Source organism: Pseudochaenichthys georgianus, chromosome 7, assembly GCF_902827115.2.
Source record: "Pseudochaenichthys georgianus chromosome 7, fPseGeo1.2, whole genome shotgun sequence".
In the NCBI taxonomy this organism is placed as follows: Eukaryota; Metazoa; Chordata; class Actinopteri; order Perciformes; family Channichthyidae; genus Pseudochaenichthys; species Pseudochaenichthys georgianus.
This window is the reverse complement of record NC_047509.1, coordinates 42,815,798-42,829,676: the sequence shown is the minus strand read 5'-3', so window position 1 is coordinate 42,829,676 and position 13,879 is coordinate 42,815,798. Positions and strand designations below refer to the sequence as shown.

At 46.5% G+C, this 13,879-nt stretch overlaps 1 pseudogene; it reads left to right on the top strand.

The window, feature by feature from the left end:
• Positions 1-5,070: 5,070 nt before the first annotated feature.
• On the top strand, positions 5,071-13,052 carry LOC117448942 (transport and Golgi organization protein 6 homolog; annotated as a pseudogene).
• The last annotated feature ends 827 nt before the right edge of the window (positions 13,053-13,879 follow it).

Here is a 13,879-nt window from a genome sequence, read left to right as displayed (position 1 = left end):
ACATGTTGCAGTTGTTGGTTCTTGACAATAGAATAGTCTTACCTTCCTTATAGCCATCTATTCCCCCAAAGATAACAACGTTGTACCTGTCAATGATATGATTACATACACAAGATATATACAACTAGACATTAAAAGTAATAAAATGAACAGACAGCATGCAGACAAACCGGATGAGCGTGTGGTTGGTGTCAATGTGCACTGCATGTACTTAGGGTAAGGAACTGTATGTTCTCCTCACCACACATCCCATCCGGGTCATCCTGGCGAGCACACCAGCACTGTCCACACGATGCATGGATGCATACACCCGTTCCCATTGCACTCTGTGTCCCTTCGCAAGTAGAGCACCTCGGACTACACGGTAGCCAGCATCTGGCATTGCACTTTTTATTGTGGTGATCAATGAATCCAACTCGTCATCAGTGCAGCCACTACATGAAGCAGATATAGAAATGGCATTTTCGGTCATCCGCCTAAATAGCGTTGCTCTAGTGGGCGTTGGACGCGGGGGTACGCCGTACCCCCACTTATTTGGAGCATGATCTTTTTTGTAATAGTCTAATACATATAAAATCATTGCCAGTCTTATCAGTTGCACAAGTGTGTATTTGTTGTAATAATGACAAAAACATAATACATTTCACAGTAATTATAATAAAAAATAAAAACGATTTCCTTAAAGAATTATGATTAGTCATCACGCTCGTGACCCCGCGGCGAGCTGGGTGTGTGTCAGTGACACACCCACGGCCAGTTTACCGCCCGCCGATTTTGCGGTAGCTCTTTCCCTCAAGAACGCTAACGAAAAATCTCTATAATGGCAGGCAACCTTTTTTTACTTGACTTATTTTCTAAAAAGAATATAATTCACAAGATGAAAGAGTCTAGCAGCACCGAAGCTACAAGTGAAGCTGCTACTAGTACTACATCATCAGAAGAGCCGCCTAAAGACGTGGATAATGCTAGCTAACGTGCACGTTCCCCTGGCTAGCTCAAGCTCACCTTTCCCAGAGGTATGGACGGAGGAGATGTGGCGGAGGAAACAAGAGACATACCCGTGGATAGACTGCAAAGCTGGGAAACTGGGCTGCAAAGTTTGTTCATCCATATCTGATGTATCAGTCTTCAAAACGCAAGGTGTGTGTGTGTGTGTGTGTGTGTGTGTGTGTGTGTGTGTGTGTGTGTGTGTGTGTGTGTGTGTGTGAAAAAGCAGCGCTGTCTGCTTATTTGCAATGTAGGCTAGGCCTAATCAGAATAATTTCCAGTCCAGATTCAATGTTTGCATTAGTAGGCTATATATATTTTTCGTTTTGTTTATTTAATAAGTTAATTTCAGGACAACTTTGGGAATTTTGTTTGTTTGTTATGAGTTTTAAATAGATTTTGAAAGTGGAGATAGAGAGAGAGAAAAGCAGCGCTGTCTGCTTAGTTGCAATACTGTAGTTTATGCAATTTAGGCCTATACATTGTTTATGTAACGTATGTGCCAGTGTGTCCATGGTTTTGAGTGTGTGTCTGTTGAGCACAGCGCCGTCTGCTTTTTGCAGTACAGTAAGTAAAGTAGGACTAAGCATACCGGTAGTTTCTGTGGACCTGTCTGCCCGTTTTGTGAGTGCACTGCGCGCGTGCGTACTTGTTTGGCATTGTTTGGGATGACCTAATTTAAAATGGCGTCCCCCCAGTAAAAAAATCCGCACTACAACACTGTTGGGAACCACTGCTCTAGACACACCCAGGAGTCTGGCGATGCAACTCGATGGTAGTCCAGATGTGTCAGAGCCTCTACTGACACATTCATCCTAACTAGGTGCCGAACCACCTCAACTGGCTCCTTTCGACGCGAAGGAGGAGCGGCTCAACTCCGAGTCCCTCCCTGATGACCGAACTTCTCACCTTATCCCTAAGGGAGACACCAGCCACCCTGCGGAGAAAACCCATCTCGGCCGCTTGTATCCGCGATCTCGTTCTTTCGGTCATGACCCATCCTTCATGACCATAGGTGAGGGTAGGAACGGAAATGGCCCGGTAGACAGAGAGCTTTGCCTTCCGGCTCAGCTCCCTTTTCGTCACAACGGTGTGGTAAAGCGACTGCAATACTGCTCCCGCTGCTCCGATTCTCCGGCCCATCTCACGCTCCATTGATCCCTCACTCGAGAACAAGACCCCGAGATACTTGAACTCCTTCACTTGGGGTAAGGACTCATTCCCTACTTGGAGTGGACAGTCCATCGGTTTCCTGCTGAGAACCATGGCCTCAGATTTGGAGGTGCTGATCCTCATCCCAGCCGCTTCACACTCTGTTGCGAACCGATCCAGTGAGTGCTGAAGGTCGCAGACCGATGAAGCCATCAGAACCACATAATCTGCAAAAAGCAGTGGTGCAATCCTTAGTCCACCGAACTGCAGACCCCCTCCCCCACGACTACGCCTCGACATTGTGTGGGTGTAACATAGTTAAATAGGTTGTCGTAAAATCCGTAATACCCCTCAATGCAGTGCGCAATGCCTCAACGTCTCAACGTGGGCGGAAGCTCAACGTGGGCGGAGCTCAACCTTTCTCAACTTTTGAGGCACCTGACGTCCCGACTCCCGTGTTGTGTACTTACCCAGTCACAAAAGTAACATATTATATCTTATATTATTAATATATATAATGATACCGGTAATATAATGATACCTTGAGGTCTGTGTTACATTTGAGTTTAAATGCAAACTTTTGAACTAACTTGATGGCGAGTGATCTGTCGCCAGGGCAACGGCATTTAAAAACGTAAAACTCAAATTAAACACATTAACAGCCTTCAAAGCATATTTTAATGTCTATTTGCATGCATCAATTATGACTTAAAGAAAGGGCCTTCATTTGTTTTTTAACGTACACCTTTTTAATTTCAATATAGTCACTGCATTTCAGAGGCAATATTGTATATTTACTCACTTTTTACTGATAAAAAACATGTGATATAAATGAAATCATATAGTACTGTATAGTAAGAAAATAGAGGTCACCTGTCTGTCACCATCTTGTGGTGGCAGGGGAGAGGCACGGGCACATGTTTAGTTAGTTCAATAAAACCAATGCTGTTAGTTTTTTACCTTATTATGGTAATGTGGCATGGTTACGAACACATGAACACAACTACATCATAAGGGAGGGGAGGGAAATATGGGGATTCAAAAAGGAAATGGAGAAAAAGAGAGAGTTTAAAGGAGAACTGATTAGAAGTGGCACAAATAATACTAAGGGTTAGGAGAGGTTTAGGTTTGGGAGGGAGGAAGGAAGATGAGGATTAGGTAAAAAGGTAGGGAGTGGTTAGGGTTAGGATGGGGGGTAAGGGAACGGTTAGATTGAAGGGAGGGAAGAGAACTGCTACCCGGGAAACAGGATGCAACGCGTCATCTCTGAAGCTCCGCCCACATTGAGCTCATTGAGGCATTGCGCACTGCATTGAGGGGCTTCTCTAAAATCCTGCTAAATGGGAGAAATACGCCATCTAGTGTGGTAAATGTGTGCAGGCATTATTATGATTTTGGGTAATCATCACTGCGTTGAGGATTGCTAATGGAACGTGATGCACAACATAACAGTGTCCTTTTTATTCGTTTGTCCTCTGCCATGGAATTGGAGATGGAATAAAACAGCTGAGTGATCCATCAAAAAGAGAAGACATAACACAGGGATTACATGGGGAATACCGCGAAAATGAACAAGGTTTAATGATCCATTTTTTGTTATCGATAGGCATGAACTTTCTCTTGTGACAAAATAGACTCTCCGTTAGTTTACTCTGTGTAAAAGTTATTGCTGTGTGTAAAAGTGAGGTAATGAATAACATCAACTTGTATTCATCCCACACATATACACATATCTATGCATTTATATTTGTGTCTGTGATTTTATACTGTATGTAGAGAGAGAGAGAGAGAGAGAGAGAGACTCCTGTCCCACCTCCCCATTTCATTTTTAGTTGTGCATTGTTATTTGTGCTTGAGAAAAATTCTACTTGAACTTTATTTTAACGAACTTAGTAGTAATTATTATTGTCCTACATTTTTTCACAGCTGCCTGGGCCTAGCAGCAAGAACCTCCATCTGTGCCTGCCCCCAGGTCAAGATCTACCGTGGCTCAAGGGCCTTCACTAGAGCCATCACCACCAAGGACCAGAGGACCAGCATCACGACAGCAGCCTCCATCTCCATCTGTGCCTGCCACCTAACCTCCCTAACCTCAGCACAAAAGTTCTGATATTGTAAATATTGAGATTTTACAGTTTATTATGTTAACATAAATTGTTGGTTGCAAAAAAAAGTTCTAATGCTCAATTTGTATTTGTACACATCACATGAACCTTGGTATGGAATATGAAGTCATGAGTCCTGGTCTAATTTTTCTGTGATGAAAGTAGAGGGATGGAACTATTGTACTCACAATTCTAATTTACACATTTTCATTTTAGACAAGCATAAAACATTTATATAGGCCTATAGTGTAATTCATATATTTCACTACTTTTGTGAACCAATTATAAAACGCCCCAAAAAATTGATGACATGAGTAAATGTGTTTTCACAAGAGTTTTGAAGTTTTCCAAAATCGGATTTCTCATTTTCAGCTAGTATCTCATAAGACAGTGCTCTTAAGGTGAGTGACTTGCATTTCTAGCAAGACCAGAGACTGTCCTGGACATGTTTGATAAGTAACATATGGGGTGCCATGTTATAAGAAGTATATTTAATAGGTGATTTAAGGAGACGTCTACAAATCGAGAAAATATCCTTATACTCCAGAGGGTTAAGGAAAAGGGTAAGGCAATTTTATTTTTAAGACAATGCAGGCAGGCTATATTGATATATTGTTTGATATATTGATTATATTGAAAGGAAAAATACGTAGTCCCCTGAATCTGGAATAATGTACAAATCACAGTGAAGCCTAACAATGTCAGGAACCTTTCCTCTACAGATTGCTTTGGTCTGGCTTTACTCTTCACTGATTGGTTACCGACACTTTAAACGTAGTGGCTATGGATATCAGAAGGAGGTGCTTATTATCATATTAATATTCGCGCGGTTTTCGGGAGTTAAAAACCGGGCGAAAAACGCTTGTATTTAGTAAAAACCGGGCGAAATAAACGGGTGAATAGTGGCACTTTGGGCTTTCGCCACCGTGGAGAACGACTGTATGCTCCATGCCCTCTGCTCTGGTCGCTCTTCTATGTATGACGTAATATTTATGGGACGATACTTCTGACGTATAATTTCAGCGCCATTAAGACTCACACCGAGCGAGTTGCACACAATACATCATGGAAGTCCATGGCATGGATGAAGAAATAGGTTTCTGAGGGTTATAATGCTTTTAGCAGCAGCACATTAAAGACGGAGGTTTCACATGGATGAGGACATTGCATGACGTCAGATCCGGAACAGGTGACTCGTGTGTGCACGTGTACAGTGTTGTTGTTGGTGTGGTGCAGAGATGACTTCAGCTATCCTCTCAGCGATCTCTGTCCTCACCAAACCCGTCGCTGGTAAGTGTATAACTTAGTTTAACAGCAGAAAGTAAGGCATGGTATGGGACAGAACTTATGTCGCGTGCATTATGGCCTGTAGCAGAAGCATAACGTCCCCTGTGTGTAACTGTCAGCCACACTACAACCATAGAAATGAGCCTCAGTCCCCGGAGCTTTGACTCTTAATGGATTATTAATATATTGCAATTATACAAATGAATTGCCAGTCCAGAAATAAATACATTACATTTAAACCCTGTGTGTGTGTGTGTGTGTGTGTGTGTGTGTGTGTGTGTGTGTGTGTGTGTGTGTGTGTGTGTGTGTGTGTGTGTGTGTGTGTGTGTGTGTGTGTGTGTGTATATATATATAGAGTCGTCCTTGCGTGATGCTCCATCCTCACAGCAGGAGGCCCTCCTGGGGGCCCTGCAGGCCAACAGAGCCCTTCTCCGGGAGCAGCTGCAGACTGAGAGTAGCTTTGAGGGGGTGAGGAGGCTGAGGGAGGAGGTGAGGGCTGGCTCAGACTGGTTCTCCAGCGAGACAGAAGATGTCCCCTGGGGCTTTGTCCAGGAGTGTCTCCTCCTGCTGCTCACCTTAGGACGACACCTGTCTGCTGAACTGGAACGGTTCCGGGAGACCCCTCCTCCATCTGCAGCGAAACTCCGCACCCATGAGATGGCTCCAGCTTTGCCTCCTGATGTCCTCAGTGTCACCCAGCAGAAGACGCTTGGAGCAGCTCTTCAGTTTGTGGTGTCCTTGGGACTCTGCCCATACTTGGCCCCTGGAGTGGGCGTGCCACTGGGTCGCAGGTCAGCCTTTGGAGCCATGGTGGAGAAAGCTTTCCATGCTGTTCCGGTGCCAGCCGCCGGGCGCCGCCTCCTGACCACCATGAAGGTTCTCCTGCAGCTGGCAGAGCTGTCCTGCCTCGCCACGCTGGTGTTCACTCGCCACCTGGGGGACGTGATGGCCGCTCTGTGCCAGCTGGGCTACCAGCCCCGGTGGGAGGAGAAGGTAACGCACCTGGATGCAATGGGCAGTTATTTTGATGTGTGTAGGCTAGAGAGATAAAGGGCATCTTCTGTTTTGTATTCATTGCACACTTCCAATGCAGGCCCTCAGTCCTGAGGAATGTAAAGCTTGCAAGGAGGCCCTCAAAAAGCTTCTAAGACAAGTCTACCAGCCAATCGTTATCACGGAGCTGCTGATCCTCCAGGGCGGACCCAAGCAGGTGGGCATGTCTATGTTTAGTGGGGCGGGGGGGGGGGGGGGGGGGGGGGGGGGGGGTTTGTGCGAGACTGCTGGACTAAGTGGTTGATGTGTTTAACAGTATGTAGCTGCCCTTGGTAGTACACACAGCCGAGTCTCTACGGAGGCAGTTCCTTTAATACTCTTTCAAGCATCCTTAACACTCAAAATAAACACGGACATAGGTACTTAATTGTCATCACAAACCATCACAACAAGTACAAAGCATTCAGCTTAAACCACACATGCATGAAGTCACGGATCAAATAAACCCGTGTAACGAAGTCTCTGTAGTGTCACACACTCGCTCCGCTCACCGAGGGTGCTCAACTGTGCCACATCGAGCATGGCCGTCCTTGCGCAGTGACTCTTCTCTCAGTTGGCGCTATGAGCAGCTGAGCCAGAAGACAGCACGCCATTTGTATTCAAACCGATACTATCACAGAACGTGACCAGAGTGTTCTCAATAACTCACATGTACATCCCAGAGGTCCGCTGCACAAGCTAGAGCCTCAGCGCCACACTTTGGAGACACCGGTTACGGCAACAGTCTAAACACGAGTTGTTGTGATTCCGGGGTTCGCAGCGGCACACTGGGACGATGTTTAGAGTGCCCTATATGTACATATATCAGGGTTTCCGCTAGGATCTTTTCTCGCCGGTCAAATGTCCGGGCAGAATTTATTTTACCGGACTAATTTGAAACTTACCGGTCATATTTCAATAATAATAATAATAGTTGTGTAGCAGAGTTTCCGTTAGCAGGTAATTACCGGACTATGAGCAGATATGCTTCAGTTTAAAACTCAGTTCACGGGGCTCATTTTTATATTGCTTCAGTTTATAATCGTAACAGATCGAAAATTTAGATTAATTTTTCAATAAATTATTCCACAAACAACAAACACCATAATTATTACATTCAAACAAACTACTTGTAGTAGATAACGTACATTATTCAGAAGTTTACATCAACTTTGAATAATAACTCGGGAGAAACGGATCCTCTCTTTTCCCCTCTCTCTCTCTCTCCTGACAGCCCGTCAGTTTCTCATGCAGCGCCTGCAGCGCGCTAAACAGAGGGCGGGGCTTCAGGTGATCATGCAGAGCTGCGTGTCTCCATCAGACTCAGCAGCTGATCTGATCTCTCTCTCGCTCCGGTTACACTTCACTCGCGTTTATGTCCATATGGATCAGATCCATCGATCGGAGCCTCCCTAATTATTACCAGACATTTTGACCGGCAGGTTTTGAATTTACCGGTTTTTAATAAATTTTACCAGCTAAAAACCGGTAATTACCGGCTAACGGAAACCCTGATATATCCATATATACAAAAGCCTGTGAGGCTGTGTTCCATATGTAATGTCCCTTCTATAGTCTGCTGCAGTAGGAAGCTGCAGAGGGTCTGCCAGCAGGTCAGCTCCTGGGTCAGCTCTGAGACCATCTCCTGGATCAGCTCCTGGATCAGCTCTGAGATCAGCTCCTGGATCAGCTCCTGGATCAGCTCTGAGATCAGCTCCTGGATCAGCTCCTGGATCAGCTCCTGGATCAGCTCCTGGATCAGCTCTGAGACCATCTCCTGGATCAGCTCCTGGATCAGCTCCTGGGTCAGCTCCTGGATCAGCTCCGGCCTGGCTGAGGTGTCTGTGTGGTCGGCTGCTGTCTGAGCGCCTGATGCAGCCTAAAGGGGTCCAGGCTGTAGTCAGAGCCATCTTGGAGGGAGGAATGGGTGAGGAGCAGAAGTCTGAAATAAATAGCCCCCCCCCTAATGTATTGTATAAACCAGTCACCCTGAACAGTAACAGCACTAAAGCAAAACATCGTGTTTGAGTACTTTTCCTTTTGAAACGTCCTCGAATCGACCTGCTGACTGAGAGAGCACTGTTTGTGGTGTCCTGCAGGGGGCGAGTCCGACTGGAGGAAATGTGAAGCTGTGGCCTGGATCCTGGTGACCCCCCCCCAGCAGTGTGCCTCAGCAGACAGCTACTTCACACACGTCTGTCCTCAGGTCAGTCTAAGCCAGAATATGATTGTTTCTACATTACATTAGCAAAGTTGTTCCTACTCTCTAGACGCATGTTCACAGTTTGTAACCACTGCGCTGGGCCTCATTTAGAAACCTGGCGCACGCTCAAAAGATGGCTTACGGCAATTTCCAAGCAATGTTTCCCATTTTTATAAAAAGCAAACTTGACAGGAAAACGTGCGGTCCTCACCAGACATTGTACCCAGGCGTAGGCACAGAGGAACGGGAGAGATGAGAGACAGCCAGAAGCAGGAAGAGAGAGGAACATAAATCTAAACATTTCTTGGAGCGGCTCTTTACAAATAAAGTTCATTATCATTAAAAAAAAAAAGCCTCGCTGCACGTGGAGTTGATTGTGAAAGCGGTCTGGGACGTGCGTGGACGTCCTGCGTCTCGTCCGTCCTCCTGCTTCAGTGCACGTTAACACAGCGATGTACTGCCGTGAAGAACAGCTATTATCAAGTGCACTTGTTTGTTTGAAGGGTGCTTTGTTTTCCCGTCTGTAGATCCTGGACCTCCTGCACCTTAAGGACCAGCTGACGGCCCAGCAGTTCCAGCGCGTGGCCACCAGGTCTCTGCTGCTCCTGGTGCAGGAGCAGCCCGGCGCGGCCCGGCAGCACCTGCTCACTCCTCTGCTCTCGCCCCTGCACCGCTGCAGCCCCGCCTCCAGTCAGTGGCATGGCAGCACCTCACATCACATATCATTTAGCTGACACTTATCCACAGAGACTCGCATACAGTGGATACCGTAGACTGCCCGCCTCCAGGAGCAGTCTGGGTCAGCCAAGGACACTATGATGCATACTATGTTCAGAGAGTACATGTGTAGTGTTGCTTATATGGTTGGTATTGGTTAAAACAATACCTGTACATCTTTATTTATTAAGTACAAGCAATAATTAATTGGGGAAATGGAATTAAAAACGAGAGATGCGCATAATAAGAGCTGCACTGATGCTTCTGTCTGTTCCAGGCGAGGGTCAGTCCCAAGCTGCTGTGGAGGAGTGTGAGCTGTCCCAGTGTGTGAGTGATGTGTACAAGGTGAGGACACTTGAAGGCATGCACTAACCTGAGTGTCACAGTGATGATGGTAGCCCCCCGTGGTGAGCTCATGCTCTCTGCTCCCGTGTCCCTGTCAGATCTGGGTGGTCGGGGACAGTCCCACAGCGTCCCTGCTGACGGCTCTGGAGGAGGTTCTTCCTGTTGTCTTCACAACTCTTCTGTTTCACCAAGCAGAATGTGTCCCACCTCCGGTAAGGTTCCCATCTGCTACATGGATTCCATTTCATTTCAATGAACACGACACATGTGTATCAGGTTCCCACCAAGATGATTATTATGTGTCTGCTTGTGCTGAAGCTTTCATATTGCTCTGGATCACCCGTCTTTCAAAAATAAATATACAAGAAGAAGAACATTTTGTGTTTGGTAGCTTATTTCTTTGTTCTCACAATACTTCTTGGCAGTACATTTGATAGCGTTGGAAAGCCTGTTTTGTTACCTTTCCAATGGTGCATCATGTGTGAGGAACGTGCATGTGTGGGCTGATCAGCAGAGCTGTGTGTGTCGGTTGCGCCCATGAAGAACGTGACACATCTCCTCTGCCAGTGCCACACAGCAGCCACTCTGCGGCCTCGTGCGACCGCCACGAGCCGGCCGCGACCGCCACGAGCCGGCCGCGACCGCCACGAGCCGGCCGCGACCGCCTTCACCTGTGTTGCCAAAAAGCATGGTTACAACGAAGAAATACTCTACCAAACACACATCTCCTTTTTTTTTTTAAGTTTATATATATATATATTATATATATATTTATTTTCTTTTAATGAATGTATCATCTGATTCATGATGGCATCCCCTAGTTGTGTCCCATTGAATGAGAGCCATTAGCCACAGCACACAGACCTTAAAGGTCCCTGGCTGTCCTCATGGTTATAGTGCTAACCACAACGTTGTCTGCCTGCCATGAAGGCTGCAGCTCTGTGACTCTGGGTGGTTCTCACTGTCGAGGAGGCTGGCTTGGTAGCACAAGTACCTCCGAGTGAGTTCCTTAAGAGACGAGGCAAGAATACCTCCTAGCCTCAGAAAACGAAGAGTGGAACAGGCTAGCAAGTGTGCAGGTGTGCGTCATATGAGAGACCTTACATTGTCCGCCACAGATTTTGGAAATTGGTCCGTGTGCAAAGCATTGTGGGGTTTTTAAGACCGCGGAGTCTACACATCTGCAGCCTCGAAATTTCCTGCAACGAAGGACGCCGGCCTCGGTAGAATTCCAAGGATCCTGGAAATTGGAACAGTCCTTCGGCGGCACTCGATGACGTAGCATCCTTGAAATAGTGGCTCTGGAGGAGCCTTCCTCGACATTGAGAAGCACCCTCTGTCTCTGTTCCCATGACACACTGGCTCTCTACTCAGTTATTAAGCATTTTGATAGTATTTTGAATTCAAATGTGAATCAATTTGCCAAATGTTTACAAACGAAATTGTGGCAGCAGGAAGCATTGTGCGAGTCTCTAACTGTAGCTTGGCAGGAAGTGATATGTACTTTGGAGAAAGGTCAACAGAATGTTAAGTTTGCATAACTGAACGTGAAAGAGCCGTGCTCTGCTGTCCACAGCGCCCCCTGTCAGGAGATCCTGCTGAGGTACCTGAGCCACGCTGAGCCGGCTGCAGCGCTGACGGCCCTGAGGCAGCTCTCAGGCCTGCAGGGACAGAGGAGGAGCGGGGGGGCCGCGGACCTGCTCTTCACCCCCGGCAGTGATGGAGGAGCCAGGCTGAGCTGCAGAGAGCGCTGCAGGTGACGGGGGGGGGGTGGTGGTTACATGGCCTTTCTGAACAGTTGCAGATAAAGATAAGGCTCCACTAACATTATAAGCATTATGCTATGTTTACAGTTAGATTCCAGTGGTGTTGCATTGTTTGTTTTCCACATTGTGTGATCCCAATGTTTGTTAAGTGCAAAATGTAAATGTATTGAAGAAAACATTAGGTACAGCCTTGGCTTGAACAGTATGTTTCTTTGATGCATAAATCAGTATGGGACATTACTTTACTGTGACTCGGTCCAATCAGCACCCTTTATGTATGGCGCTCCACCTCTCCTCTCCTCCGTGTGGCAGTGAGGAGGACGACGCTCTGTACGAGAAGCTGTCCGGAGAGCAGTGGAGGCTGGAGGTTCTGATTGCAGCTGCTGAATGAGCTCAAAGACTCGGACCTGCCCGGAGACTTCTTCCTGGAGCTGCTGCAGGTACAGACTGTTCTACAGTATACAGTATGAGGAGATCAGGGCTGCAGACTCTGTCTTTGCTCTTTACTGACTTTTAAATCACTTTGTCTTTAAATCACTTTCTATTTATTTTTACACCCAGTTTAAAATCTGTTTAGTTGTTGATTTTAATTTGAAATTTGAGTTTGATGTTCGAGTTAGAAATGTGTAGATTGAGTTTCAGTTAGTTGTTCTTTCCACTTGTGCAGAAGGTAACCTTGTGTTTCCTGCAGGGGCTGGCCAGCTGTGCAGCTGCAGTGGAGGAAGAGGAGGATGAGGAGGAGTTGGGGGTGTCGGCCATGACTCTCCTGGAGGTGGAGCAGCAGGTGCTGGGGGCCGCTGCGAGGCGGGGCCACAGACTGGCTCTGCTGCAGGTGCTGGCTATGATGGTGGAGTGTGTGCAGCACACAGTGCTGCTGAGGAAACCTTCACAGGTGAGAGCACAAATACTGACCTCAAAACCTGTGCTCTTTAATAGGGCTGCTCAATTAATCGTATTTTAATCGCGATAACAATTATGGCTTGCAACGATTACGAAAACAACGTAATAGAAATAAAACGTTTACCGGTATTTTTTATATATTTTTTTTTAATAATGTGTTTTGGTTTTTCAGTTGAGTTATACTTAAAGTTCAGGTAATCAACTGTTACAAACATACTGTTCACATTTTTTTTCTCCAATAAATTGATGTTTTCAAAGTAAATGGATAATCGTTTTTAATAATTGTGATATCAATTATTGACCCAAATAATCGAGATTATGATTTTTGCCGTAATCGAGCCGCCCTAGTCTTCAGTACAGGTGGCAATATTGTCACCTGTCTGCGCTCATCTCTGGAACCAGCCCATGTAAACAGACTGGTGTTTCTAGCAACACATCTTTAAAGGGCCCGTGTCATGCTTTCCCGGTTATCACCCGTCCCCTCGTGTTATGAACGTTGTTCTGCATGTGAACGGTCTGCAGAGCCAAACCCCTCAAAGTGCACCCTGCAGCGAGTAACTCTAACACAGAGAAGACCTCCCGAAACGCCTCGTTGGAGACACGTCACTGTCCATCGTTTACTTCCTGGGTACTGTGACGTAGGACTGGCCAGTAGCCGCGCCCAGAGCTATGACGCGATACGGTCATGCGTTACCCGGAACCAAATGGACCAATCCGTGGAGCCGTTACGTTAAGCCCCCGCTGATTGGTCCAAATCGACCAATCCACGGACTTCCTCACACACTCAGTGCAGACAGCTCTGCTGATTTCTCCCCCTGGCTGCCAACACACTCTCACTCCCTAAGCGTCCAATAGCGACGTTTGGTCAGTGTCCGTGGCGTCCAGTTGTGACGCTCCTAGGCTCCTTCAGCGTCATAAAGGGACGCAAATAGCTTTCAACTGATTGCAATGTATTCCCATCTGCGGCGGGATTGGACGCTCATGGAAGCACGGCATTCGTTTATGTCGGCTGCCCTTAAAGGCAATGTGAGCGTCCATTCCCATTGGATAACGGAGAATTGTACACCCGGAAGTAAGTACTCCTCTTACTGTCGATTGATTTCACAGTGATATCTGCACTACTCATCGACTAAAAAACACCAGATTATCCTTGTTAATTACACAACATTGATTGGTTTAAATTGTGTGCAATGCTTTTGTATTTTTCCCCTTCGGAGTAAAGGATGGCAGAAGACACTACACTACCCAGAATCCCCAGCTATCGTTTGGACTACACCATGTGCTCACCCCCCGCATAAAAGTAAACTGCACCCTGAATTCAGATTATTTAGCTTTCTCTCGATATAGACCTAAACGCGAGTGAAGTCTAATCTGACAGGACGGAG